At 38.8% G+C, this 26,200-nt stretch overlaps 23 non-coding genes across 23 annotated transcripts; all 23 read left to right on the top strand.

Annotated features, from left to right (window-relative positions):
* Window positions 1-3,918: 3,918 nt before the first annotated feature.
* Window positions 3,919-3,991, top strand: TRNAK-CUU (transfer RNA lysine (anticodon CUU)). The gene has a single exon. It is a non-coding gene; the product is annotated as a tRNA-Lys (tRNA).
* Window positions 3,992-7,869: 3,878 nt separating this feature from the next.
* On the top strand, window positions 7,870-7,942 carry TRNAK-CUU (transfer RNA lysine (anticodon CUU)). Its single transcript has one exon. It is a non-coding gene; the product is annotated as a tRNA-Lys (tRNA).
* A 937-nt stretch (window positions 7,943-8,879) lies between these two features.
* On the top strand, window positions 8,880-8,952 carry TRNAK-CUU (transfer RNA lysine (anticodon CUU)). The gene has a single exon. It is a non-coding gene; the product is annotated as a tRNA-Lys (tRNA).
* A 1,030-nt stretch (window positions 8,953-9,982) lies between these two features.
* TRNAK-CUU (transfer RNA lysine (anticodon CUU)) lies at window positions 9,983-10,055 on the top strand. The gene has a single exon. It is a non-coding gene; the product is annotated as a tRNA-Lys (tRNA).
* Window positions 10,056-10,157: 102 nt separating this feature from the next.
* TRNAK-CUU (transfer RNA lysine (anticodon CUU)) lies at window positions 10,158-10,230 on the top strand. The gene has a single exon. It is a non-coding gene; the product is annotated as a tRNA-Lys (tRNA).
* A 606-nt stretch (window positions 10,231-10,836) lies between these two features.
* On the top strand, window positions 10,837-10,909 carry TRNAK-CUU (transfer RNA lysine (anticodon CUU)). Its single transcript has one exon. It is a non-coding gene; the product is annotated as a tRNA-Lys (tRNA).
* Window positions 10,910-11,939: 1,030 nt separating this feature from the next.
* TRNAK-CUU (transfer RNA lysine (anticodon CUU)) lies at window positions 11,940-12,012 on the top strand. Its single transcript has one exon. It is a non-coding gene; the product is annotated as a tRNA-Lys (tRNA).
* A 2,531-nt stretch (window positions 12,013-14,543) lies between these two features.
* TRNAK-CUU (transfer RNA lysine (anticodon CUU)) lies at window positions 14,544-14,616 on the top strand. The gene has a single exon. It is a non-coding gene; the product is annotated as a tRNA-Lys (tRNA).
* Window positions 14,617-15,048: 432 nt separating this feature from the next.
* TRNAK-CUU (transfer RNA lysine (anticodon CUU)) lies at window positions 15,049-15,121 on the top strand. Its single transcript has one exon. It is a non-coding gene; the product is annotated as a tRNA-Lys (tRNA).
* Window positions 15,122-15,223: 102 nt separating this feature from the next.
* On the top strand, window positions 15,224-15,296 carry TRNAK-CUU (transfer RNA lysine (anticodon CUU)). Its single transcript has one exon. It is a non-coding gene; the product is annotated as a tRNA-Lys (tRNA).
* A 102-nt stretch (window positions 15,297-15,398) lies between these two features.
* TRNAK-CUU (transfer RNA lysine (anticodon CUU)) lies at window positions 15,399-15,471 on the top strand. The gene has a single exon. It is a non-coding gene; the product is annotated as a tRNA-Lys (tRNA).
* Window positions 15,472-17,172: 1,701 nt separating this feature from the next.
* On the top strand, window positions 17,173-17,245 carry TRNAK-CUU (transfer RNA lysine (anticodon CUU)). Its single transcript has one exon. It is a non-coding gene; the product is annotated as a tRNA-Lys (tRNA).
* A 937-nt stretch (window positions 17,246-18,182) lies between these two features.
* TRNAK-CUU (transfer RNA lysine (anticodon CUU)) lies at window positions 18,183-18,255 on the top strand. The gene has a single exon. It is a non-coding gene; the product is annotated as a tRNA-Lys (tRNA).
* Window positions 18,256-18,780: 525 nt separating this feature from the next.
* TRNAK-CUU (transfer RNA lysine (anticodon CUU)) lies at window positions 18,781-18,853 on the top strand. Its single transcript has one exon. It is a non-coding gene; the product is annotated as a tRNA-Lys (tRNA).
* Window positions 18,854-19,285: 432 nt separating this feature from the next.
* Window positions 19,286-19,358, top strand: TRNAK-CUU (transfer RNA lysine (anticodon CUU)). The gene has a single exon. It is a non-coding gene; the product is annotated as a tRNA-Lys (tRNA).
* A 102-nt stretch (window positions 19,359-19,460) lies between these two features.
* Window positions 19,461-19,533, top strand: TRNAK-CUU (transfer RNA lysine (anticodon CUU)). The gene has a single exon. It is a non-coding gene; the product is annotated as a tRNA-Lys (tRNA).
* Window positions 19,534-20,651: 1,118 nt separating this feature from the next.
* TRNAK-CUU (transfer RNA lysine (anticodon CUU)) lies at window positions 20,652-20,724 on the top strand. The gene has a single exon. It is a non-coding gene; the product is annotated as a tRNA-Lys (tRNA).
* Window positions 20,725-20,826: 102 nt separating this feature from the next.
* On the top strand, window positions 20,827-20,899 carry TRNAK-CUU (transfer RNA lysine (anticodon CUU)). Its single transcript has one exon. It is a non-coding gene; the product is annotated as a tRNA-Lys (tRNA).
* Window positions 20,900-21,001: 102 nt separating this feature from the next.
* TRNAK-CUU (transfer RNA lysine (anticodon CUU)) lies at window positions 21,002-21,074 on the top strand. Its single transcript has one exon. It is a non-coding gene; the product is annotated as a tRNA-Lys (tRNA).
* A 1,701-nt stretch (window positions 21,075-22,775) lies between these two features.
* On the top strand, window positions 22,776-22,848 carry TRNAK-CUU (transfer RNA lysine (anticodon CUU)). The gene has a single exon. It is a non-coding gene; the product is annotated as a tRNA-Lys (tRNA).
* A 937-nt stretch (window positions 22,849-23,785) lies between these two features.
* TRNAK-CUU (transfer RNA lysine (anticodon CUU)) lies at window positions 23,786-23,858 on the top strand. The gene has a single exon. It is a non-coding gene; the product is annotated as a tRNA-Lys (tRNA).
* Window positions 23,859-24,383: 525 nt separating this feature from the next.
* Window positions 24,384-24,456, top strand: TRNAK-CUU (transfer RNA lysine (anticodon CUU)). Its single transcript has one exon. It is a non-coding gene; the product is annotated as a tRNA-Lys (tRNA).
* A 432-nt stretch (window positions 24,457-24,888) lies between these two features.
* Window positions 24,889-24,961, top strand: TRNAK-CUU (transfer RNA lysine (anticodon CUU)). Its single transcript has one exon. It is a non-coding gene; the product is annotated as a tRNA-Lys (tRNA).
* Window positions 24,962-26,200: the final 1,239 nt, after the last annotated feature.

The following is a 26,200-nucleotide window of genomic DNA, read 5'->3' as shown; positions in this document are numbered from 1 at the left end:
GAAATTGAAAGTCTCTTTACAATATTTGCAATATTTTGATTGTTAACATGCAATATATGAATGCATGTCTGGATGATGTGTAATGGGGCAATACCACACCTTAATGTATTCACTGTAAAAGAAAAAGTATGTATCATCTTACTATAAAATAAAGTGGAGAAAACACAAATAAGACTTTTTTCCACACAGGTTTAATCGGCTATTTCCTGATATTCTTCAATGCGTTCTGATATTGACTGGTAATTGTGTTTGATACTTTCTTAGACTATTTCTGCCTCTGGCTGATGTGTATTTTCTTTCCAAACTCCACCAGAGTACATCCTATCTGTGGAAAACGGCAGTGCAGGGATAGGGAAGAAAACTATAAGCATCCAAAGAAGCCCGGCTAGCTCAGTCGGTAGAGCATGAGACTCTTAATCTCAGGGTCGTATGTTCGAGCCCCACGTTGGGCGAAAACAACTAAAATTTTAGTGCTTTTTGACCAAAAAAATAGAAATTGAAAGTCTCTTTACAATATTTGCAATATTTTCATTGTTAACATGCAATATATGAATGCATGTCTGGATGATGTGTAATGGGGCAATACCATACCTTAATGTATTCACTGTAAAAGAAAAAGTATGCATCATCTTACTATAAAATAAAGTGGAGAAAACACAAATAGGACTTTTTTCCACACAGGTTTAATCGGCTATTTCCTGATATTCTTCAATGCGTTCTGATATTGACTGGTAATTGTGTTTGATACTTTCTTAGACTATTTCTGCCTCTGGCTGATGTGTATTTTCTTTCCAAACTCCACCAGAGCCTATGATTACACAGCATCCTATCTGTGGAAAACGGCAGTGCAGGGATAGGGAAGAAAACTATAGGCATCCAAAGGAGCCCGGCTAGCTCAGTCGGTAGAGCATGAGACTCTTAATCTCAGGGTCGTGGGTTCGAGCCCACGTTGGGCGAACACAACTAAAATTGTAATGCTTTTTGACCAAAAAAATACATCCTATCTGTGGAAAACGGCAGTGCGGGGATAGGGAAGAAAACTATAGGCATCCAAAGGAGCCTGGCTAGCTCAGTCGGTAGAGCATGAGACTCTTAATCTCAGGGTCGTGGGTTCGAGCCCCACGTTGGGTGAAAGGAACTAAAATTTTAGTGCTTTTTGACCAAAAAAATAGAAATTGAAAGTCTCTTTACAATATTTGCAATATTTTCATTGTTAACATGCAATATATGAATGCATGTCTGGATGATGTGTAATGGGGCAATACCACACCTTAATGTATTCACTATAAAAGAAAAAGTATGTATCATCTTACTATAAAATAAAGTGGAGAAAACACAAATAAGACTTTTTTCCACACAGGTTTAATCGGCTATTTCCTGATATTCTTCAATGCGTTCTGATATTGACTGGTAATTGTGTTTGATACTTTCTTAGACTATTTCTGCCTCTGGCTGATGTGTATTTTCTTTCCAAACTCCACCAGAGCCTATGATTACACAGCATCCTATCTGTGGAAAGCGGCAGTGCAGGGATAGGGAAGAAAACTATAGGCATCCAAAGGAGCCCGGCTAGCTCAGTTGGTAGAGCATGAGACTCTTAATCTCAGGGTCGTGGGTGCGAGCCCCACGTTGGGCGAAAACAACTAAAATTTTAATGCTTTTTGACCAAAAAAATAGAAATTGAAAGTCTCTTTACAATATTTGCAATATTTTGATTGTTAACATGCAATATATGAATGCATGTCTGGATGATGTGTAATGGGGCAATACCACACCTTAATGTATTCACTGTAAAAGAAAAAGTATGTATCATCTTACTATAAAATAAAGTGGAGAAAACACAAATAAGACTTTTTTCCACACAGGTTTAATCGGCTATTTCCTGATATTCTTCAATGCGTTCTGATATTGACTGGTAATTGTGTTTGATACTTTCTTAGACTATTTCTGCCTCTGGCTGATGTGTATTTTCTTTCCAAACTCCACCAGAGTACATCCTATCTGTGGAAAACGGCAGTGCAGGGATAGGGAAGAAAACTATAAGCATCCAAAGAAGCCTGGCTAGCTCAGTCGGTAGAGCATGAGACTCTTAATCTCAGGGTCGTGGGTTCGAGCCCCACGTTGGGTGAAAACAAATAAAATTTTAGTGCTTTTTGACCAAAAAAATAGAAATTGAAAGTCTCTTTACAATATTTGCAATATTTTCATTGTTAACATGCAATATATGAATGCATGTCTGGATGATGTGTAATGGGGCAATACCACACCTTAATGTATTCACTGTAAAAGAAAAAGTATGTATCATCTTACTATAAAATAAAGTGGAGAAAACACAAATAGGACTTTTTTCCACACAGGTTTAATCGGCTATTTCCTGATATTCTTCAATGCGTTCTGATATTGACTGGTAATTGTGTTTGATACTTTCTTAGACTATTTCTGCCTCTGGCTGATGTGTATTTTCTTTCCAAACTCCACCAGAGCCTATGATTACACAGCATCCTATCTGTGGAAAACGGCAGTGCAGGGATAGGGAAGAAAACTATAGGCATCCAAAGGAGCCCGGCTAGCTCAGTCGGTAGAGCATGATACTCTTAATCTGAGGGTCGTGGGTTCGAGCCCACGTTGGGCGAACACAACTAAAATTGTAATGCTTTTTGACCAAAAAAATACAGCCTATCTGTGGAAAACGGCAGTGCAGGGATAGGGAAGAAAACTATAGGCATCCAAAGGAGCCTGGCTAGCTCAGTCGGTAGAGCATGAGACTCTTAATCTCAGGGTCGTGGGTTCGAGCCCCACGTTGGGTGAAAACAACTAAAATTTTAGTGCTTTTTGACCAAAAAAATAGAAATTGAAAGTCTCTTTACAATATTTGCAATATTTTCATTGTTAACATGCAATATATGAATGCATGTCTGGATGATGTGTAATGGGGCAATACCATACCTTAATGTATTCACTGTAAAAGAAAAAGTATGCATCATCTTACTATAAAATAAAGTGGAGAAAACACAAATAGGACTTTTTTCCACACAGGTTTAATCGGCTATTTCCTGATATTCTTCAATGCGTTCTGATATTGACTGGTAATTGTGTTTGATACTTTCTTAGACTATTTCTGCCTCTGGCTGATGTGTATTTTCTTTCCAAACTCCACCAGAGCCTATGATTACACAGCATCCTATCTGTGGAAAACGGCAGTGCAGGGATAGGGAAGAAAACTATAGGCATCCAAAGGAGCCCGGCTAGCTCAGTCGGTAGAGCATGATACTCTTAATCTCAGGGTCGTGGGTTCGAGCCCACGTTGGGCGAACACAACTAAAATTGTAATGCTTTTTGACCAAAAAAATACATCCTATCTGTGGAAAACGGCAGTGCGGGGATAGGGAAGAAAACTATAGGCATCCAAAGGAGCCTTGCTAGCTCAGTCGGTAGAGCATGAGACTCTTAATCTCAGGGTCGTGGGTTCGAGCCCCACGTTGGGTGAAAGCAACTAAAATTTTAGTGCTTTTTGACCAAAAAAATAGAAATTGAAAGTCTCTTTACAATATTTGCAATATTTTCATTGTTAACATGCAATATATGAATGCATGTCTGGATGATGTGTAATGGGGCAATACCACACCTTAATGTATTCACTGTAAAAGAAAAAGTATGTATCATCTTACTATAAAATAAAGTGGAGAAAACACAAATAAGACTTTTTTCCACACATGTTTAATCGGCTATTTCCTGATATTCTTCAATGCGTTCTGATATTGACTGGTAATTGTGTTTGATACTTTCTTAGACTATTTCTGCCTCTGGCTGATGTGTATTTTCTTTCCAAACTCCACCAGAGCCTATGATTACACAGCATCCTATCTGTGGAAAGCTGCAGTGCAGGGATAGGGAAGAAAACTATAGGTATCCAAAGGAGCCCGGCTAGCTCAGTCGGTAGAGCATGAGACTCTTAATCTCAGGGTCGTGGGTTCGAGCCCCACGTTGGGCGAAAACAACTAAAATTGTAGTGCTTTTTGACCAAAAAAATACATCCTATCTGTGGAAAACGGCAGTGCAGGGATAGGGAAGAAAACTATAGGCATCCAAAGGAGCCCGGCTAGCTCAGTCGGTAGAGCATGAGACTCTTAATCTCAGGGTCGTGGGTTCAAGCCCCACGTTGGGCGAAAACAACTAAAATTGTAGTGCTTTTTGACCAAAAAAATACATCGTATCTGTGGAAAACGGCAGTGCAGGGATAGGGAAGAAAACTATGGGCATCCAAAGGAGCCCAGCTTGCTCAGTCGGTAGAGCATGAGACTCTTAATCTCAGGGTCGTGGGTTCGAGCCCCACGTTGGGCGAAAACAACTAAAATTTTAGTGCTTTTTGACCAAAAAAATAGAAATTGAAAGTCTCTTTACAATATTTGCAATATTTTGATTGTTAACATGCAATATATGAATGCATGTCTGGATGATGTGTAATGGGGCAATACCACACCTTAATGTATTCACTGTAAAAGAAAAAGTATGTATCATCTTACTATAAAATAAAGTGGAGAAAACACAAATGAGACTTTTTTCCACACAGGTTTAATCGGCTATTTCCTGATATTCTTCAATGCGTTCTGATATTGACTGGTAATTGTGTTTGATACTTTCTTAGACTATTTCTGCCTCTGGCTGATGTGTATTTTCTTTCCAAACTCCCCCAGAGCCTATGATTACACAGCATCCTATCTGTGGAAAACGGCAGTGCAGGGATAGGGAAGAAAACTATAGGTATCCAAAGGAGCCCGGCTAGCTCAGTCGGTAGAGCATGATACTCTTAATCTCAGGGTCGTGGGTTCGAGCCCCAAGTTGGGCGAAAACAACTAAAATTTTAGTGCTTTTTGACCAAAAAAATAGAAATTGAAAGTCTCTTTACAATATTTGCAATATTTTCATTGTTAACATGCAATATATGAATGCATGTCTGGATGATGTGTAATGGGGCAATACCACACCTTAATGTATTCACTGTAAAAGAAAAAGTATGTATCATCTTACTATAAAATAAAGTGGAGAAAACACAAATAAGACTTTTTTCCACACAGGTTTAATCGGCTATTTCCTGATATTCTTCAATGCGTTCTGATATTGACTGGTAATTGTGTTTGATACTTTCTTAGACTATTTCTGCCTCTGGCTGATGTGTATTTTCTTTCCAAACTCCACCAGAGTACATCCTATCTGTGGAAAACGGCAGTGCAGGGATAGGGAAGAAAACTATACGCATCCAAAGAAGCCCGGCTAGCTCAGTCGGTAGAGCATGAGACTCTTAATCTCAGGGTCGTGGGTACGAGCCCCACGTTGGGCGAAAACAACTAAAATTTTAGTGCTTTTTGACCAAAAAAATAGAAATTGAAAGTCTCTTTACAATATTTGCAATATTTTCATTGTTAACATGCAATATATGAATGCATGTCTGGATGATGTGTAATGGGGCAATACCACACCTTAATGTATTCACTGTAAAAGAAAAAGTATGTATCATCTTACTATAAAATAAAGTGGAGAAAACACAAATAAGACTTTTTTCCACACAGGTTTAATCGGCTATTTCCTGATATTCTTCAATGCGTTCTGATATTGACTGGTAATTGTGTTTGATACTTTCTTAGACTATTTCTGCCTCTGGCTGATGTGTATTTTCTTTCCAAACTCCACCAGAGCCTATGATTACACAGCATCCTATCTGTGGAAAGCGGCAGTGCAGGGATAGGGAAGAAAACTATAGGCAGCCAAAGGAGCCCGGCTAGCTCAGTCGGTGGAGCATGAGACTCTTAATCTCAGGGTCGTGGGTTCGAGCCCCACGTTGGGCGAAAACAACTAAAATTTTAGTGCTTTTTGACCAAAAAAATAGAAATTGAAAGTCTCTTTGCAATATTTTCATTGTTAACATGCAATATATGAATGCATGTCTGGATGATGTGTAATGGGGCAATACCATACCTTAATGTATTCACTGTAAAAGAAAAAGTATGCATCATCTTACTATAAAATAAAGTGGAGAAAACACAAATAAGACTTTTTTCCACACAGGTTTAATCGGCTATTTCCTGATATTCTTCAATGCGTTCTGATATTGACTGGTAATTGTGTTTGATACTTTCTTAGACTATTTCTGCCTCTGGCTGATGTGTATTTTCTTTCCAAACTCCACCAGAGCCTATGATTACACAGCATCCTATCTGTGGAAAGCGGCAGTGCAGGGATAGGGAAGAAAACTATAGGCATCCAAAGGAGCCCGGCTAGCTCAGTCGGTAGAGCATGAGACTCTTAATCTCAGGGTCGTGGGTGCGAAACCCACGTTGGGCGAAAACAACTAAAATTTTAGTGCTTTTTGACCAAAAAAATAGAAATTGAAAGTCTCTTTACAATATTTGCAATATTTTCATTGTTAACATGCAATATATGAATGCATGTCTGGATGATGTGTAATGGGGCAATACCACACCTTAATGTATTCACTGTAAAAGAAAAAGTATGTATCATCTTACTATAAAATAAAGTGGAGAAAACACAAATAAGACTTTTTTCCACACAGGTTTAATCGGCTATTTCCTGATATTCTTCAATGCGTTCGGATATTGACTGGTAATTGTGTTTGATACTGTCTTAGACTATTTCTGCCTCTGGCTGATGTGTATTTTCTTTCCAAACTCCACCAGAGCCTATGATTACACAGCATCCTATCTGTGGAAAACGGCAGTGCAGGGATAGGGAAGAAAACTATAGGCATCCAAAGGAGCCCGGCTAGCTCAGTCGGTAGAGCATGAGACTCTTAATCTCAGGGTCGTGGGTTTGAGCCCCACGTTGGGCGAAAACAACTAAAATTTTAGTGCTTTTTGACCAAAAAAATAGAAATTGAAAGTCTCTTTACAATATTTGCAATATTTTCATTGTTAACATGCAATATATGAATGCATGTCTGGATGATGTGTAATGGGGCAATACCACACCTTAATGTATTCACTGTAGAAGAAAAAGTATGTATCATCTTACTATAAAATAAAGTGGAGAAAACACAAATAAGACTTTTTTCCACACAGGTTTAATCGGCTATTTCCTGATATTCTTCAATGCGTTCTGATATTGACTGGTAATTGTGTTTGATACTTTCTTAGACTATTTCTGCCTCTGGCTGATGTGTATTTTCTTTCCAAACTCCACCAGAGCCTATGATTACACAGCATCCTATCTGTGGAAAGCGGCAGTGCAGGGATAGGGAAGAAAACTATAGGCATCCAAAGGATCCCGGCTAGCTCAGTCGGTAGAGCATGAGACTCTTAATCTCAGGGTCGTGGGTTCGAGCCCCACGTTGGGCGAAAACAACTAAAATTGTAGTGCTTTTTGACCAAAAAAATACATCCTATCTGTGGAAAGCGGCAGGGATAGGGAAGAAAACGTTGGGCGAAAACAACTAAAATTGTAGTGCTTTTTGACCAAAAAAATAGAAATTGAAAGTCTCTTTATAATATTTGCAATATTTTCATTGTTAACATGCAATATATGAATGCATGTCTGGATGATGTGTAATGGGGCAATACCACACCTTAATGTATTCACTGTAAAAGAAAAAGTATGTATCATCTTACTATAAAATAAAGTGGAGAAAACACAAATAAGACTTTTTTCCACACAGGTTTAATCGGCTATTTCCTGATATTCTTCAATGCGTTCAGATATTAACTGGTAATTGTGTTTGATACTTTCTTAGACTATTTCTGCCTCTGGCTGATGTGTATTTTCTTTCCAAACTCCACCAGAGCCTATGATTACACAGCATCCTATCTGTGGAAAACGGCAGTGCAGGGATAGGGAAGAAAACTATAGGCATCCAAAGGAGCCCGGCTAGCTCAGTCGGTAGAGCATGAGACTCTTAATCTCAGGGTCGTGGGTTCGAGCCCCACGTTGGGCGAAAACAACTAAAATTTTAGTGCTTTTTGACCAAAAAAATAGAAATTGAAAGTCTCTTTACAATATTTGCAATATTTTCATTGTTAACATGCAATATATGAATGCATGTCTGGATGATGTGTAATGGGGCAATACCACACCTTAAAGTATTCACTGTAAAAGAAAAAGTATGTATCATCTTACTATAAAATAAAGTGGAGAAAACACAAATAAGACTTTTTTCCACACAGGTTTAATCGGCTATTTCCTGATATTCTTCAATGCGTTCTGATATTGACTGGTAATTGTGTTTGATACTTTCTTAGACTATTTCTGCCTCTGGCTGATGTGTATTTTCTTTCCAAACTCCACCAGAGCCTATGATTACACAGCATCCTATCTGTGGAAAGCGGCAGTGCAGGGATAGGGAAGAAAACTATAGGCATCCAAAGGAGCCCGGCTAGCTCAGTCGGTAGAGCATGAGACTCTTAATCTCAGGGTCGCGGGTTTGAGCCCCACGTTGGGCAAAAACAACTAAAACTTTAGTGCTTTTTGACCAAAAAAATAGAAATTGAAAGTCTCTTTATAATATTTGCAATATTTTCATTGTTAACATGCAATATATGAATGCATGTCTGGATGATGTGTAATGGGGCAATACCACACCTTAATGTATTCACTGTAGAAGAAAAAGTATGTATCATCTTACTATAAAATAAAGTGGAGAAAACACAAATAAGACTTTTTTCCACACAGGTTTAATCGGCTATTTCCTGATATTCTTCAATGCGTTCTGATATTGACTGGTAATTGTGTTTGATACTTTCTTAGACTATTTCTGCCTCTGGCTGATGTGTATTTTCTTTCCAAACTCCACCAGAGCCTATGATTACACAGCATCCTATCTGTGGAAAACGGCAGTGCAGGGATAGGGAAGAAAACTATAGGTATCCAAAGGAGCCCGGCTAGCTCAGTCGGTAGAGCATGAGACTCTTAATCTCAGGGTCGTGGGTTCGAGCCCCACGTTGGGCGAAAACAACTAAAATTGTACTGCTTTTTGACCAAAAAAATACATCCTATCTGTGGAAAACGGCAGTGCAGGGATAGGGAAGAAAACGTTGGGCGAAAACAACTAAAATTTTAGTGCTTTTTGACCAAAAAAATAGAAATTGAAAGTCTCTTTACAATATTTGCAATATTTTCATTGTTAACATGCAATATATGAATGCATGTCTGGATGATGTGTAATGGGGCAATACCACACCTTAAAGTATTCACTGTAAAAGAAAAAGTATGTATCATCTTACTATAAAATAAAGTGGAGAAAACACAAATAAGACTTTTTTCCACACAGGTTTAATCGGCTATTTCCTGATATTCTTCAATGCGTTCTGATATTGACTGGTAATTGTGTTTGATACTTTCTTAGACTATTTCTGCCTCTGGCTGATGTGTATTTTCTTTCCAAACTCCACCAGAGCCTATGATTACACAGCATCCTATCTGTGGAAAGCGGCAGTGCAGGGATAGGGAAGAAAACTATAGGCATCCAAAGGAGCCCGGCTAGCTCAGTCGGTAGAGCATGAGACTCTTAATCTCAGGGTCGTGGGTTTGAGCCCCACGTTGGGCAAAAACAACTAAAACTTTAGTGCTTTTTGACCAAAAAAATAGAAATTGAAAGTCTCTTTATAATATTTGCAATATTTTCATTGTTAACATGCAATATATGAATGCATGTCTGGATGATGTGTAATGGGGCAATACCACACCTTAATGTATTCACTGTAGAAGAAAAAGTATGTATCATCTTACTATAAAATAAAGTGGAGAAAACACAAATAAGACTTTTTTCCACACAGGTTTAATCGGCTATTTCCTGATATTCTTCAATGCGTTCTGATATTGACTGGTAATTGTGTTTGATACTTTCTTAGACTATTTCTGCCTCTGGCTGATGTGTATTTTCTTTCCAAACTCCACCAGAGCCTATGATTACACAGCATCCTATCTGTGGAAAACGGCAGTGCAGGGATAGGGAAGAAAACTATAGGTATCCAAAGGAGCCCGGCTAGCTCAGTCGGTAGAGCATGAGACTCTTAATCTCAGGGTCGTGGGTTCGAGCCCCACGTTGGGCGAAAACAACTAAAATTGTACTGCTTTTTGACCAAAAAAATACATCCTATCTGTGGAAAACGGCAGTGCAGGGATAGGGAAGAAAACTATAGGCATCCAAAGGAGCCCGGCTAGCTCAGTCGGTAGAGCATGAGACTCTTAATCTCAGGGTCGTGGGTTCGAGCCCCACGTTGGGCGAAAACAACTAAAATTTTAGTGCTTTTTGACCAAAAAATAGAAATTGAAAGTCTCTTTACAATATTTGCAATATTTTCATTGTTAACATGCAATATATGAATGCATGTCTGGATGATGTGTAATGGGGCAATACCACACCTTAATGTATTCACTGTAAAAGAAAAAGTATGTATCATCTTACTATAAAATAAAGTGGAGAAAACAGAAATAAGACTTTTTTCCACACATGTTTAATCGGCTATTTCCTGATATTCTTCAATGCGTTCTGATATTGACTGGTAATTGTGTTTGATACTTTCTTAGACTATTTCTGACTCTGGCTGATGTGTATTTTCTTTCCAAACTCCACCAGAGCCTATGATTACACAGCATCCTATCTGTGGAAAGCGGCAGTGCAGGGATAGGGAAGAAAACTATAGGCATCCAAAGGAGCCCGGCTAGCTCAGTCGGTAGAGCATGAGACTCTTAATCTCAGGGTTGTGGGTTCGAGCCCCACGTTGGGCGAAAACAACTAAAATTGTACTGCTTTTTGACCAAAAAAATACATCCTATCTGTGGAAAACGGCAGTGCAGGGATAGGGAAGAAAACTATAGGCATCCAAAGGAGCCCGGCTAGCTCAGTCGGTAGAGCATGAGACTCTTAATCTCAGGGTCGTGGGTTCGAGCCCCACGTTGGGCGAAAACAACTAAAATTTTAGTGCTTTTTGACCAAAAAAATAGAAATTGAAAGTCTCTTTACAATATTTGCAATATTTTCATTGTTAACATGCAATATATGAATGCATGTCTGGATGATGTGTAATGGGGCAATACCACACCTTAATGTATTCACTGTAAAAGAAAAAGTATGTATCATCTTACTATAAAATAAAGTGGAGAAAACACAAATAAGACTTTTTTCCACACAGGTTTAATCGGCTATTTCCTGATATTCTTCAATGCGTTCTGATATTGACTGGTAATTGTGTTTGATACTTTCTTAGACTATTTCTGCCTCTGGCTGATGTGTATTTTCTTTCCAAACTCCACCAGAGCCTATGATTACACAGCATCCTATCTGTGGAAAGCGGCAGTGCAGGGATAGGGAAGAAAACTATAGGCATCCAAAGGAGCCCGGCTAGCTCAGTCGGTAGAGCATGAGACTCTTAATCTCAGGGTCGTGGGTTTGAGCCCCACATTGGGCGAAAACAACTAAAATTTTAGTGCTTTTTGACCAAAAAAATACATCCTATCTGTGGAAAGCGGCAGTGCAGGGATAGGGAAGAAAACATTGGGCGAAAACAACTAAAATTTTCGTGCTTTTTGACCAAAAAAATAGAAATTGAAAGTCTCTTTACAATATTTGCAATATTTTCATTGTTAACATGCAATATATGAATGCATGTCTGGATGATGTGTAATGGGGCAATACCACACCTTAATGTATTCACTGTAAAAGAAAAAGTATGTATCATCTTACTATAAAATAAAGTGGAGAAAACACAAATAAGACTTTTTTCCACACAGGTTTAATCGGCTATTTCCTGATATTCTTCAATGCGTTCAGATATTAACTGGTAATTGTGTTTGATACTTTCTTAGACTATTTCTGCCTCTGGCTGATGTGTATTTTCTTTCCAAACTCCACCAGAGCCTATGATTACACAGCATCCTATCTGTGGAAAACGGCAGTGCAGGGATAGGGAAGAAAACTGTAGGCATCCAAAGGAGCCCGGCTAGCTCAGTCGGTAGAGCATGAGACTCTTAATCTCAGGGTCGTGGGTTCGAGCCCCACGTTGGGCGAAAACAACTAAAATTTTAGTGCTTTTTGACCAAAAAAATAGAAATTGAAAGTCTCTTTACAATATTTGCAATATTTTCATTGTTAACATGCAATATATGAATGCATGTCTGGATGATGTGTAATGGGGCAATACCACACCTTAATGTATTCACTGTAAAAGAAAAAGTATGTATCATCTTACTATAAAATAAAGTGGAGAAAACACAAATAAGACTTTTTTCCACACAGGTTTAATCGGCTATTTCCTGATATTCTTCAATGCGTTCTGATATTGACTGGTAATTGTGTTTGATACTTTCTTAGACTATTTCTGCCTCTGGCTGATGTGTATTTTCTTTCCAAACTCCACCAGAGCCTATGATTACACAGCATCCTATCTGTGGAAAGCGGCAGTGCAGGGATAGGGAAGAAAACTATAGGCATCCAAAGGAGCCCGGCTAGCTCAGTCGGTGGAGCATGAGACTCTTAATCTCAGGGTCGTGGGTTCGAGCCCCACGTTGGGCGAAAACAACTAAAATTTTAGTGCTTTTTGACCAAAAAAATAGAAATTGAAAGTCTCTTTGCAATATTTTCATTGTTAACATGCAATATATGAATGCATGTCTGGATGATGTGTAATGGGGCAATACCATACCTTAATGTATTCACTGTAAAAGAAAAAGTATGCATCATCTTACTATAAAATAAAGTGGAGAAAACACAAATAAGACTTTTTTCCACACAGGTTTAATCGGCTATTTCCTGATATTCTTCAATGCGTTCTGATATTGACTGGTAATTGTGTTTGATACTTTCTTAGACTATTTCTGCCTCTGGCTGATGTGTATTTTCTTTCCAAACTCCACCAGAGCCTATGATTACACAGCATCCTATCTGTGGAAAGCGGCAGTGCAGGGATAGGGAAGAAAACTATAGGCATCCAAAGGAGCCCGGCTAGCTCAGTCGGTAGAGCATGAGACTCTTAATCTCAGGGTCGTGGGTGCGAAACCCACGTTGGGCGAAAACAACTAAAATTTTAGTGCTTTTTGACCAAAAAAATAGAAATTGAAAGTCTCTTTACAATATTTGCAATATTTTCATTGTTAACATGCAATATATGAATGCATGTCTGGATGATGTGTAATGGGGCAATACCACACCTTAATGTATTCACTGTAAAAGAAAAAGTATGTATCATCTTACTATAAAATAAAGTGGAGAAAACACAAATAAGACTTTTTTCCACACAGGTTTAATCGGCTATTTCCTGATATTCTTCAATGCGTTCGGATATTGACTGGTAATTGTGTTTGATACTGTCTTAGACTATTTCTGCCTCTGGCTGATGTGTATTTTCTTTCCAAACTCCACCAGAGCCTATGATTACACAGCATCCTATCTGTGGAAAACGGCAGTGCAGGGATAGGGAAGAAAACTATAGGCATCCAAAGGAGCCCGGCTAGCTCAGTCGGTAGAGCATGAGACTCTTAATCTCAGGGTCGTGGGTTTGAGCCCCACGTTGGGCGAAAACAACTAAAATTTTAGTGCTTTTTGACCAAAAAAATAGAAATTGAAAGTCTCTTTACAATATTTGCAATATTTTCATTGTTAACATGCAATATATGAATGCATGTCTGGATGATGTGTAATGGGGCAATACCACACCTTAATGTATTCACTGTAGAAGAAAAAGTATGTATCATCTTACTATAAAATAAAGTGGAGAAAACACAAATAAGACTTTTTTCCACACAGGTTTAATCGGCTATTTCCTGATATTCTTCAATGCGTTCTGATATTGACTGGTAATTGTGTTTGATACTTTCTTAGACTATTTCTGCCTCTGGCTGATGTGTATTTTCTTTCCAAACTCCACCAGAGCCTATGATTACACAGCATCCTATCTGTGGAAAGCGGCAGTGCAGGGATAGGGAAGAAAACTATAGGCATCCAAAGGATCCCGGCTAGCTCAGTCGGTAGAGCATGAGACTCTTAATCTCAGGGTCGTGGGTTCGAGCCCCACGTTGGGCGAAAACAACTAAAATTGTAGTGCTTTTTGACCAAAAAAATACATCCTATCTGTGGAAAGCGGCAGGGATAGGGAAGAAAACGTTGGGCGAAAACAACTAAAATTGTAGTGCTTTTTGACCAAAAAAATAGAAATTGAAAGTCTCTTTACAATATTTGCAATATTTTCATTGTTAACATGCAATATATGAATGCATGTCTGGATGATGTGTAATGGGGCAATACCACACCTTAATGTATTCACTGTAAAAGAAAAAGTATGTATCATCTTACTATAAAATAAAGTGGAGAAAACACAAATAAGACTTTTTTCCACACAGGTTTAATCGGCTATTTCCTGATATTCTTCAATGCGTTCAGATATTAACTGGTAATTGTGTTTGATACTTTCTTAGACTATTTCTGCCTCTGGCTGATGTGTATTTTCTTTCCAAACTCCACCAGAGCCTATGATTACACAGCATCCTATCTGTGGAAAACGGCAGTGCAGGGATAGGGAAGAAAACTATAGGCATCCAAAGGAGCCCGGCTAGCTCAGTCGGTAGAGCATGAGACTCTTAATCTCAGGGTCGTGGGTTCGAGCCCCACGTTGGGCGAAAACAACAAAAATTTTAGTGCTTTTTGACCAAAAAAATAGAAATTGAAAGTCTCTTTACAATATTTGCAATATTTTCATTGTTAACATGCAATATATGAATGCATGTCTGGATGATGTGTAATGGGGCAATACCACACCTTAAAGTATTCACTGTAAAAGAAAAAGTATGTATCATCTTACTATAAAATAAAGTGGAGAAAACACAAATAAGACTTTTTTCCACACAGGTTTAATCGGCTATTTCCTGATATTCTTCAATGCGTTCTGATATTGACTGGTAATTGTGTTTGATACTTTCTTAGACTATTTCTGCCTCTGGCTGATGTGTATTTTCTTTCCAAACTCCACCAGAGCCTATGATTACACAGCATCCTATCTGTGGAAAGCGGCAGTGCAGGGATAGGGAAGAAAACTATAGGCATTCAAAGGAGCCCGGCTAGCTCAGTCGGTAGAGCATGAGACTCTTAATCTCAGGGTCGTGGGTTCGAGCCCCACGTTGGGCGAAAACAACTAAAATTGTACTGCTTTTTGACCAAAAAAATACATCCTATCTGTGGAAAACGGCAGTGCAGGGATAGGGAAGAAAACTATAGGCATCCAAAGGAGCCCGGCTAGCTCAGTCGGTAGAGCATGAGACTCTTAATCTCAGGGTCGTGGGTTCGAGCCCCACGTTGGGCGAAAACAACTAAAATTGTAGTTCTTTTTGACCAAAAAAATACATCCTATCTGTGGAAAACGGCAGTGCAGGGATAGGGAAGAAAACTATAAGCATCCAAAGGAGCCCGGCTAGCTCAGTCGGTAGAGCATGAGACTCTTAATCTCAGGGTCGTGGGTTCGAGCCCCACGTTGGGCGAAAACAACTAAAATTGTAGTGCTTTTTGACCAAAAAAATACATCCTATCTGTGGAAAGCGGCAGTGCAGGGATAGGGAAGAAAACGTTGGGCGAAAACAACTAAAATTTTCGTGCTTTTTGACCAAAAAAATAGAAATTGAAAGTCTCTTTACAATATTTGCAATATTTTCATTGTTAACATGCAATATATGAATGCATGTCTGGATGATGTGTAATGGGGCAATACCACACCTTAATGTATTCACTGTAAAAGAAAAAGTATGTATCATCTTACTATAAAATAAAGTGGAGAAAACACAAATAAGACTTTTTTCCACACAGGTTTAATCGGCTATTTACTGATATTCTTCAATGCGTTCTGATATTGACTGGTAATTGTGTTTGATACTTTCTTAGACTATTTCTGCCTCTGGCTGATGTGTATTTTCTTTCCAAACTCCACCAGAGCCTATGATTACACAGCATCCTATCTGTGGAAAGCGGCAGTGCAGGGATAGGGAAGAAAACTATAGGCATCCAAAGGAGCCCGGCTAGCTCAGTCGGTAGAGCATGAGACTCTTAATCTCAGGGTCGTGGGTTCGAGCCCCACGTTGGGGGAAAACAACTAAAATTTTAGTGCTTTTTGACCAAAAAAATAGAAATTGAAAGTCTCTTTGCAATATTTTCATTGTTAACATGCAATATATGAATGCATGTCTGGATGATGTGTAATGGGGCAATACCATACCTTAATGTATTCACTGTAAAAGAAAAAGTATGCATCATCTTACTATAAAATAAAGTGGAGAAAACACAAATAAGACTTTTTTCCACACAGGTTTAATCGGCTATTTCCTGATATTCTTCAATGCGTTCTGATATTGACTGGTAATTGTGTTTGATACTTTCTTAGACTATTTCTGCCTCTGGCTGATGTGTATTTTCTTTCCAAACTCCACCAGAGCCTATGATTACACAGCATCCTATCTGTGGAAAGCGGCAGTGCAGGGATAGGGAAGAAAACTATAGGCATCCAAAGGAGCCCGGCTAGCTCAGTCGGTAGAGCATGAGACTCTTCATCTCAGGGTCGTGGGTGCGAGCCCCACGTTGGGCAAAAACAACTACAATTTTAATGCTTTTTGACCAAAAAAATAGAAATTGAAAGTCTCTTTACAATATTTGCAATATTTTGATTGTTAACATGCAATATATGAATGCATGTCTGGATGATGTGTAATGGGGCAATACCACACCTTAATGTATTCACTGTAAAAGAAAAAGTATGTATCATCTTACTATAAAATAAAGTGGAGAAAACACAAATAAGACTTTTTTCCACACAGGTTTAATCAGCTATTTCCTGATATTCTTCAATGCGTTCTGATATTGACTGGTAATTGTGTTTGATACTTTCTTAGACTATTTCTGCCTCTGGCTGATGTGTATTTTCTTTCCAAACTCCACCAGAGCCTATGATTACACAGCATCCTATCTGTGGAAAACGGCAGTGCAGGGATAGGGAAGAAAACTATAGGTATCCAAAGGAGCCCGGCTAGCTCAGTCGGTAGAGCATGAGACTCTTAATCTCAGGGTTGTGGGTTCGAGCCCCACGTTGGGCGAAAACAACTAAAATTGTAGGACTTTTTGACCAAAAAAATACATCCTGTCTGTGGAAAACGGCAGTGCAGGGATAGGGAAGAAAACTATAGGCATCCAAAGGAGCCCGGCTAGCTCAGTCGGTAGAGCATGAGACTCTTAATCTCAGGGTCGTGGGTTCGAGCCCCACGTTGGGCGAAAACAACTAAAATTTTAGTGCTTTTTGACCAAAAAAATAGAAATTGAAAGTCTCTTTACAATATTTGCAATATTTTCATTGTTAACATGCAATATATGAATGCATGTCTGGATGATGTGTAATGGGGCAATACCACACCTTAATGTATTCACTGTAAAAGAAAAAGTATGTATCATCTTACTATAAAATAAAGTGGAGAAAACACAAATAAGACTTTTTTCCACACAGGTTTAATCGGCTATTTCCTGATATTCTTCAATGCGTTCGGATATTGACTGGTAATTGTGTTTGATACTTTCTTAGACTATTTCTGCCTCTGGCTGATGTGTATTTTCTTTCCAAACTCCACCAGAGCCTATGATTACACAGCATCCTATCTGTGGAAAACGGCAGTGCAGGGATAGGGAAGAAAACTATAGGCATCCAAAGGAGCCCGGCTAGCTCAGTCGGTAGAGCATGAGACTCTTAATCTCAGGGTCGTGGGTTTGAGCCCCACGTTGGGCGAAAACAACTAAAATTTTAGTGCTTTTTGACCAAAAAAATAGAAATTGAAAGTCTCTTTACAATATTTGCAATATTTTCATTGTTAACATGCAATATATGAATGCATGTCTGGATGATGTGTAATGGGGCAATACCACACCTTAATGTATTCACTGTAGAAGAAAAAGTATGTATCATCTTACTATAAAATAAAGTGGAGAAAACACAAATAAGACTTTTTTCCACACAGGTTTAATCGGCTATTTCCTGATATTCTTCAATGCGTTCTGATATTGACTGGTAATTGTGCTTGATACTTTCTTAGACTATTTCTGCCTCTGGCTGATGTGTATTTTCTTTCCAAACTCCACCAGAGCCTATGATTACACAGCATCCTATCTGTGGAAAGCGGCAGTGCAGGGATAGGGAAGAAAACTATAGGCATCCAAAGGAGCCCGGCTAGCTCAGTCGGTAGAGCATGAGACTCTTAATCTCAGGGTCGTGGGTTCGAGCCCCACGTTGGGCGAAAACAACTAAAATTGTAGTGCTTTTTGACCAAAAAAATACATCCTATCTGTGGAAAGCGGCAGTGCAGGGATAGGGAAGAAAACGTTGGGCGAAAACAACTAAAATTTTCGTGCTTTTTGACCAAAAAAATAGAAATTGAAAGTCTCTTTACAATATTTGCAATATTTTCATTGTTAACATGCAATATATGAATGCATGTCTGTATGATGTGTAATGGGGCAATACCACACCTTAATGTATTCACTGTAAAAGAAAAAGTATGTATCATCTTACTATAAAATAAAGTGGAGAAAACACAAATAAGACTTTTTTCCACACAGGTTTAATCGGCTATTTCCTGATATTCTTTAATGCGTTCAGATATTAACTGGTAATTGTGTTTGATACTTTCTTAGACTATTTCTGCCTCTGGCTGATGTGTATTTTCTTTCCAAACTCCACCAGAGCCTATGATTACACAGCATCCTATCTGTGGAAAACGGCAGTGCAGGGATAGGGAAGAAAACTATAGGCATCCAAAGGAGCCCGGCTAGCTCAGTCGGTAGAGCATGAGACTCTTAATCTCAGGGTCGTGGGTTCGAGCCCCACGTTGGGCGAAAACAACTAAAATTTTAGTGCTTTTTGACCAAAAAAATAGAAATTGAAAGTCTCTTTACAATATTTGCAATATTTTCATTGTTAACATGCAATATATGAATGCATGTCTGGATGATGTGTAATGGGGCAATACCACACCTTAAAGTATTCACTGTAAAAGAAAAAGTATGTATCATCTTACTATAAAATAAAGTGGAGAAAACACAAATAAGACTTTTTTCCACACAGGTTTAATCGGCTATTTCCTGATATTCTTCAATGCGTTCTGATATTGACTGGTAATTGTGTTTGATACTTTCTTAGACTATTTCTGCCTCTGGCTGATGTGTATTTTCTTTCCAAACTCCACCAGAGCCTATGATTACACAGCATCCTATCTGTGGAAAGCGGCAGTGCAGGGATAGGGAAGAAAACTATAGGCATTCAAAGGAGCCCGGCTAGCTCAGTCGGTAGAGCATGAGACTCTTAATCTCAGGGTCGTGGGTTCGAGCCCCACGTTGGGCGAAAACAACTAAAATTGTAGTTCTTTTTGACCAAAAAAATACATCCTATCTGTGGAAAACGGCAGTGCAGGGATAGGGAAGAAAACTATAAGCATCCAAAGGAGCCCGGCTAGCTCAGTCGGTAGAGCATGAGACTCTTAATCTCAGGGTCGTGGGTTCGAGCCCCACGTTGGGCGAAAACAACTAAAATTGTAGTGCTTTTTGACCAAAAAAATACATCCTATCTGTGGAAAGCGGCAGTGCAGGGATAGGGAAGAAAACGTTGGGCGAAAACAACTAAAATTTTCGTGCTTTTTGACCAAAAAAATAGAAATTGAAAGTCTCTTTACAATATTTGCAATATTTTCATTGTTAACATGCAATATATGAATGCATGTCTGGATGATGTGTAATGGGGCAATACCACACCTTAATGTATTCACTGTAAAAGAAAAAGTATGTATCATCTTACTATAAAATAAAGTGGAGAAAACACAAATAAGACTTTTTTCCACACAGGTTTAATCGGCTATTTACTGATATTCTTCAATGCGTTCTGATATTGACTGGTAATTGTGTTTGATACTTTCTTAGACTATTTCTGCCTCTGGCTGATGTGTATTTTCTTTCCAAACTCCACCAGAGCCTATGATTACACAGCATCCTATCTGTGGAAAGCGGCAGTGCAGGGATAGGGAAGAAAACTATAGGCATCCAAAGGAGCCCGGCTAGCTCAGTCGGTAGAGCATGAGACTCTTAATCTCAGGGTCGTGGGTTCGAGCCCCACGTTGGGGGAAAACAACTAAAATTGTAGTGCTTTTTGACCAAAAAAATACATCCTATCTGTGGAAAGCGGCAGGGATAGGGAAGAAAACGTTGGGCGAAAACAACTAAAATTGTAGTGCTTTTTGACCAAAAAAATAGAAATTGAAAGTCTCTTTACAATATTTGCAATATTTTCATTGTTAACATGCAATATATGAATGCATGTCTGGATGATGTGTAATGGGGCAATACCACACCTTAAAGTATTCACTGTAAAAGAAAAAGTATGTATCATCTTACTATAAAATAAAGTGGAGAAAACACAAATAAGACTTTTTTCCACACAGGTTTAATCGGCTATTTCCTGATATTCTTCAATGCGTTCTGATATTGACTGGTAATTGTGTTTGATACTTTCTTAGACTATTTCTGCCTCTGGCTGATGTGTATTTTCTTTCCAAACTCCACCAGAGCCTATGATTACACAGCATCCTATCTGTGGAAAGCGGCAGTGCAGGGATAGGGAAGAAAACTATAGGCATTCAAAGGAGCCCGGCTAGCTCAGTCGGTAGAGCATGAGACTCTTAATCTCAGGGTCGTGGGTTCGAGCCCCACGTTGGGCGAAAACAACTAAAATTGTACTGCTTTTTGACCAAAAAAATACATCCTATCTGTGGAAAACGGCAGTGCAGGGATAGGGAAGAAAACTATAGGCATCCAAAGGAGCCCGGCTAGCTCAGTCGGTAGAGCATGAGACTCTTAATCTCAGGGTCGTGGGTTCGAGCCCCACGTTGGGCGAAAACAACTAAAATTGTAGTTCTTTTTGACCAAAAAAATACATCCTATCTGTGGAAAACGGCAGTGCAGGGATAGGGAAGAAAACTATAAGCATCCAAAGGAGCCCGGCTAGCTCAGTCGGTAGAGCATGAGACTCTTAATCTCAGGGTCGTGGGTTCGAGCCCCACGTTGGGCGAAAACAACTAAAATTGTAGTGCTTTTTGACCAAAAAAATACATCCTATCTGTGGAAAGCGGCAGTGCAGGGATAGGGAAGAAAACGTTGGGCGAAAACAACTAAAATTTTCGTGCTTTTTGACCAAAAAAATAGAAATTGAAAGTCTCTTTACAATATTTGCAATATTTTCATTGTTAACATGCAATATATGAATGCATGTCTGGATGATGTGTAATGGGGCAATACCACACCTTAATGTATTCACTGTAAAAGAAAAAGTATGTATCATCTTACTATAAAATAAAGTGGAGAAAACACAAATAAGACTTTTTTCCACACAGGTTTAATCGGCTATTTACTGATATTCTTCAATGCGTTCTGATATTGACTGGTAATTGTGTTTGATACTTTCTTAGACTATTTCTGCCTCTGGCTGATGTGTATTTTCTTTCCAAACTCCACCAGAGCCTATGATTACACAGCATCCTATCTGTGGAAAGCGGCAGTGCAGGGATAGGGAAGAAAACTATAGGCATCCAAAGGAGCCCGGCTAGCTCAGTCGGTAGAGCATGAGACTCTTAATCTCAGGGTCGTGGGTTCGAGCCCCACGTTGGGGGAAAACAACTAAAATTTTAGTGCTTTTTGACCAAAAAAATAGAAATTGAAAGTCTCTTTGCAATATTTTCATTGTTAACATGCAATATATGAATGCATGTCTGGATGATGTGTAATGGGGCAATACCATACCTTAATGTATTCACTGTAAAAGAAAAAGTATGCATCATCTTACTATAAAATAAAGTGGAGAAAACACAAATAAGACTTTTTTCCACACAGGTTTAATCGGCTATTTCCTGATATTCTTCAATGCGTTCTGATATTGACTGGTAATTGTGTTTGATACTTTCTTAGACTATTTCTGCCTCTGGCTGATGTGTATTTTCTTTCCAAACTCCACCAGAGCCTATGATTACACAGCATCCTATCTGTGGAAAGCGGCAGTGCAGGGATAGGGAAGAAAACTATAGGCATCCAAAGGAGCCCGGCTAGCTCAGTCGGTAGAGCATGAGACTCTTCATCTCAGGGTCGTGGGTGCGAGCCCCACGTTGGGCAAAAACAACTACAATTTTAATGCTTTTTGACCAAAAAAATAGAAATTGAAAGTCTCTTTACAATATTTGCAATATTTTGATTGTTAACATGCAATATATGAATGCATGTCTGGATGATGTGTAATGGGGCAATACCACACCTTAATGTATTCACTGTAAAAGAAAAAGTATGTATCATCTTACTATAAAATAAAGTGGAGAAAACACAAATAAGACTTTTTTCCACACAGGTTTAATCAGCTATTTCCTGATATTCTTCAATGCGTTCTGATATTGACTGGTAATTGTGTTTGATACTTTCTTAGACTATTTCTGCCTCTGGCTGATGTGTATTTTCTTTCCAAACTCCACCAGAGCCTATGATTACACAGCATCCTATCTGTGGAAAACGGCAGTGCAGGGATAGGGAAGAAAACTATAGGTATCCAAAGGAGCCCGGCTAGCTCAGTCGGTAGAGCATGAGACTCTTAATCTCAGGGTTGTGGGTTCGAGCCCCACGTTGGGCGAAAACAACTAAAATTGTAGGACTTTTTGACCAAAAAAATACATCCTGTCTGTGGAAAACGGCAGTGCAGGGATAGGGAAGAAAACTATAGGCATCCAAAGGAGCCCGGCTAGCTCAGTCGGTAGAGCATGAGACTCTTAATCTCAGGGTCGTGGGTTCGAGCCCCACGTTGGGCGAAAACAACTAAAATTTTAGTGCTTTTTGACCAAAAAAATAGAAATTGAAAGTCTCTTTACAATATTTGCAATATTTTCATTGTTAACATGCAATATATGAATGCATGTCTGGATGATGTGTAATGGGGCAATACCACACCTTAATGTATTCACTGTAAAAGAAAAAGTATGTATCATCTTACTATAAAATAAAGTGGAGAAAACACAAATAAGACTTTTTTCCACACAGGTTTAATCGGCTATTTCCTGATATTCTTCAATGCGTTCGGATATTGACTGGTAATTGTGTTTGATACTTTCTTAGACTATTTCTGCCTCTGGCTGATGTGTATTTTCTTTCCAAACTCCACCAGAGCCTATGATTACACAGCATCCTATCTGTGGAAAACGGCAGTGCAGGGATAGGGAAGAAAACTATAGGCATCCAAAGGAGCCCGGCTAGCTCAGTCGGTAGAGCATGAGACTCTTAATCTCAGGGTCGTGGGTTTGAGCCCCACGTTGGGCGAAAACAACTAAAATTTTAGTGCTTTTTGACCAAAAAAATAGAAATTGAAAGTCTCTTTACAATATTTGCAATATTTTCATTGTTAACATGCAATATATGAATGCATGTCTGGATGATGTGTAATGGGGCAATACCACACCTTAATGTATTCACTGTAGAAGAAAAAGTATGTATCATCTTACTATAAAATAAAGTGGAGAAAACACAAATAAGACTTTTTTCCACACAGGTTTAATCGGCTATTTCCTGATATTCTTCAATGCGTTCTGATATTGACTGGTAATTGTGCTTGATACTTTCTTAGACTATTTCTGCCTCTGGCTGATGTGTATTTTCTTTCCAAACTCCACCAGAGCCTATGATTACACAGCATCCTATCTGTGGAAAGCGGCAGTGCAGGGATAGGGAAGAAAACTATAGGCATCCAAAGGAGCCCGGCTAGCTCAGTCGGTAGAGCATGAGACTCTTAATCTCAGGGTCGTGGGTTCGAGCCCCACGTTGGGCGAAAACAACTAAAATTGTAGTGCTTTTTGACCAAAAAAATACATCCTATCTGTGGAAAGCGGCAGTGCAGGGATAGGGAAGAAAACGTTGGGCGAAAACAACTAAAATTTTCGTGCTTTTTGACCAAAAAAATAGAAATTGAAAGTCTCTTTACAATATTTGCAATATTTTCATTGTTAACATGCAATATATGAATGCATGTCTGTATGATGTGTAATGGGGCAATACCACACCTTAATGTATTCACTGTAAAAGAAAAAGTATGTATCATCTTACTATAAAATAAAGTGGAGAAAACACAAATAAGACTTTTTTCCACACAGGTTTAATCGGCTATTTCCTGATATTCTTTAATGCGTTCAGATATTAACTGGTAATTGTGTTTGATACTTTCTTAGACTATTTCTGCCTCTGGCTGATGTGTATTTTCTTTCCAAACTCCACCAGAGCCTATGATTACACAGCATCCTATCTGTGGAAAACGGCAGTGCAGGGATAGGGAAGAAAACTATAGGCATCCAAAGGAGCCCGGCTAGCTCAGTCGGTAGAGCATGAGACTCTTAATCTCAGGGTCGTGGGTTCGAGCCCCACGTTGGGCGAAAACAACTAAAATTTTAGTGCTTTTTGACCAAAAAAATAGAAATTGAAAGTCTCTTTACAATATTTGCAATATTTTCATTGTTAACATGCAATATATGAATGCATGTCTGGATGATGTGTAATGGGGCAATACCACACCTTAATGTATTCACTGTAGAAGAAAAAGTATGTATCATCTTACTATAAAATAAAGTGGAGAAAACACAAATAAGACTTTTTTCCACACAGGTTTAATCGGCTATTTCCTGATATTCTTCAATGCGTTCTGATATTGACTGGTAATTGTGCTTGATACTTTCTTAGACTATTTCTGCCTCTGGCTGATGTGTATTTTCTTTCCAAACTCCACCAGAGCCTATGATTACACAGCATCCTATCTGTGGAAAGCGGCAGTGCAGGGATAGGGAAGAAAACTATAGGCATCCAAAGGAGCCCGGCTAGCTCAGTCGGTAGAGCATGAGACTCTTAATCTCAGGGTCGTGGGTTCGAGCCCCACGTTGGGCGAAAACAACTAAAATTGTAGTGCTTTTTGACCAAAAAAATACATCCTATCTGTGGAAAGCGGCAGTGCAGGGATAGGGAAGAAAACGTTGGGCGAAAACAACTAAAATTTTCGTGCTTTTTGACCAAAAAAATAGAAATTGAAAGTCTCTTTACAATATTTGCAATATTTTCATTGTTAACATGCAATATATGAATGCATGTCTGGATGATGTGTAATGGGGCAATACCACACCTTAATGTATTCACTGTAAAAGAAAAAGTATGTATCATCTTACTATAAAATAAAGTGGAGAAAACACAAATAAGACTTTTTTCCACACAGGTTTAATCGGCTATTTCCTGATATTCTTCAATGCGTTCAGATATTAACTGGTAATTGTGTTTGATACTTTCTTAGACTATTTCTGCCTCTGGCTGATGTGTATTTTCTTTCCAAACTCCACCAGAGCCTATGATTACACAGCATCCTATCTGTGGAAAACGGCAGTGCAGGGATAGGGAAGAAAACTATAGGCATCCAAAGGAGCCCGGCTAGCTCAGTCGGTGGAGCATGAGACTCTTAATCTCAGGGTCGTGGGTTCGAGCCCCACGTTGGGCGAAAACAACTAAAATTTTAGTGCTTTTTGACCAAAAAAATAGAAATTGAAAGTCTCTTTGCAATATTTTCATTGTTAACATGCAATATATGAATGCATGTCTGGATGATGTGTAATGGGGCAATACCATACCTTAATGTATTCACTGTAAAAGAAAAAGTATGCATCATCTTACTATAAAATAAAGTGGAGAAAACACAAATAAGACTTTTTTCCACACAGGTTTAATCGGCTATTTCCTGATATTCTTCAATGCGTTCTGATATTGACTGGTAATTGTGTTTGATACTTTCTTAGACTATTTCTGCCTCTGGCTGATGTGTATTTTCTTTCCAAACTCCACCAGAGCCTATGATTACACAGCATCCTATCTGTGGAAAGCGGCAGTGCAGGGATAGGGAAGAAAACTATAGGCATCCAAAGGAGCCCGGCTAGCTCAGTCGGTAGAGCATGACACTCTTAATCTCAGGGTCGTGGGTGCGAAACCCACGTTGGGCGAAAACAACTAAAATTTTAGTGCTTTTTGACCAAAAAAATAGAAATTGAAAGTCTCTTTACAATATTTGCAATATTTTCATTGTTAACATGAAATATATGAATGCATGTCTGGATGATGTGTAATGGGGCAATACCACACCTTAAT

Source organism: Ambystoma mexicanum, chromosome 4q (genome assembly GCF_040938575.1).
Source record: "Ambystoma mexicanum isolate Mex_15411 chromosome 4q, UKY_AmexF1_1, whole genome shotgun sequence".
Classification (NCBI taxonomy): domain Eukaryota; kingdom Metazoa; phylum Chordata; class Amphibia; order Caudata; family Ambystomatidae; genus Ambystoma; species Ambystoma mexicanum.
The sequence above is the reverse complement of the archived record's forward strand: the minus strand, read 5'-3'. Positions and strand labels throughout refer to the sequence as shown.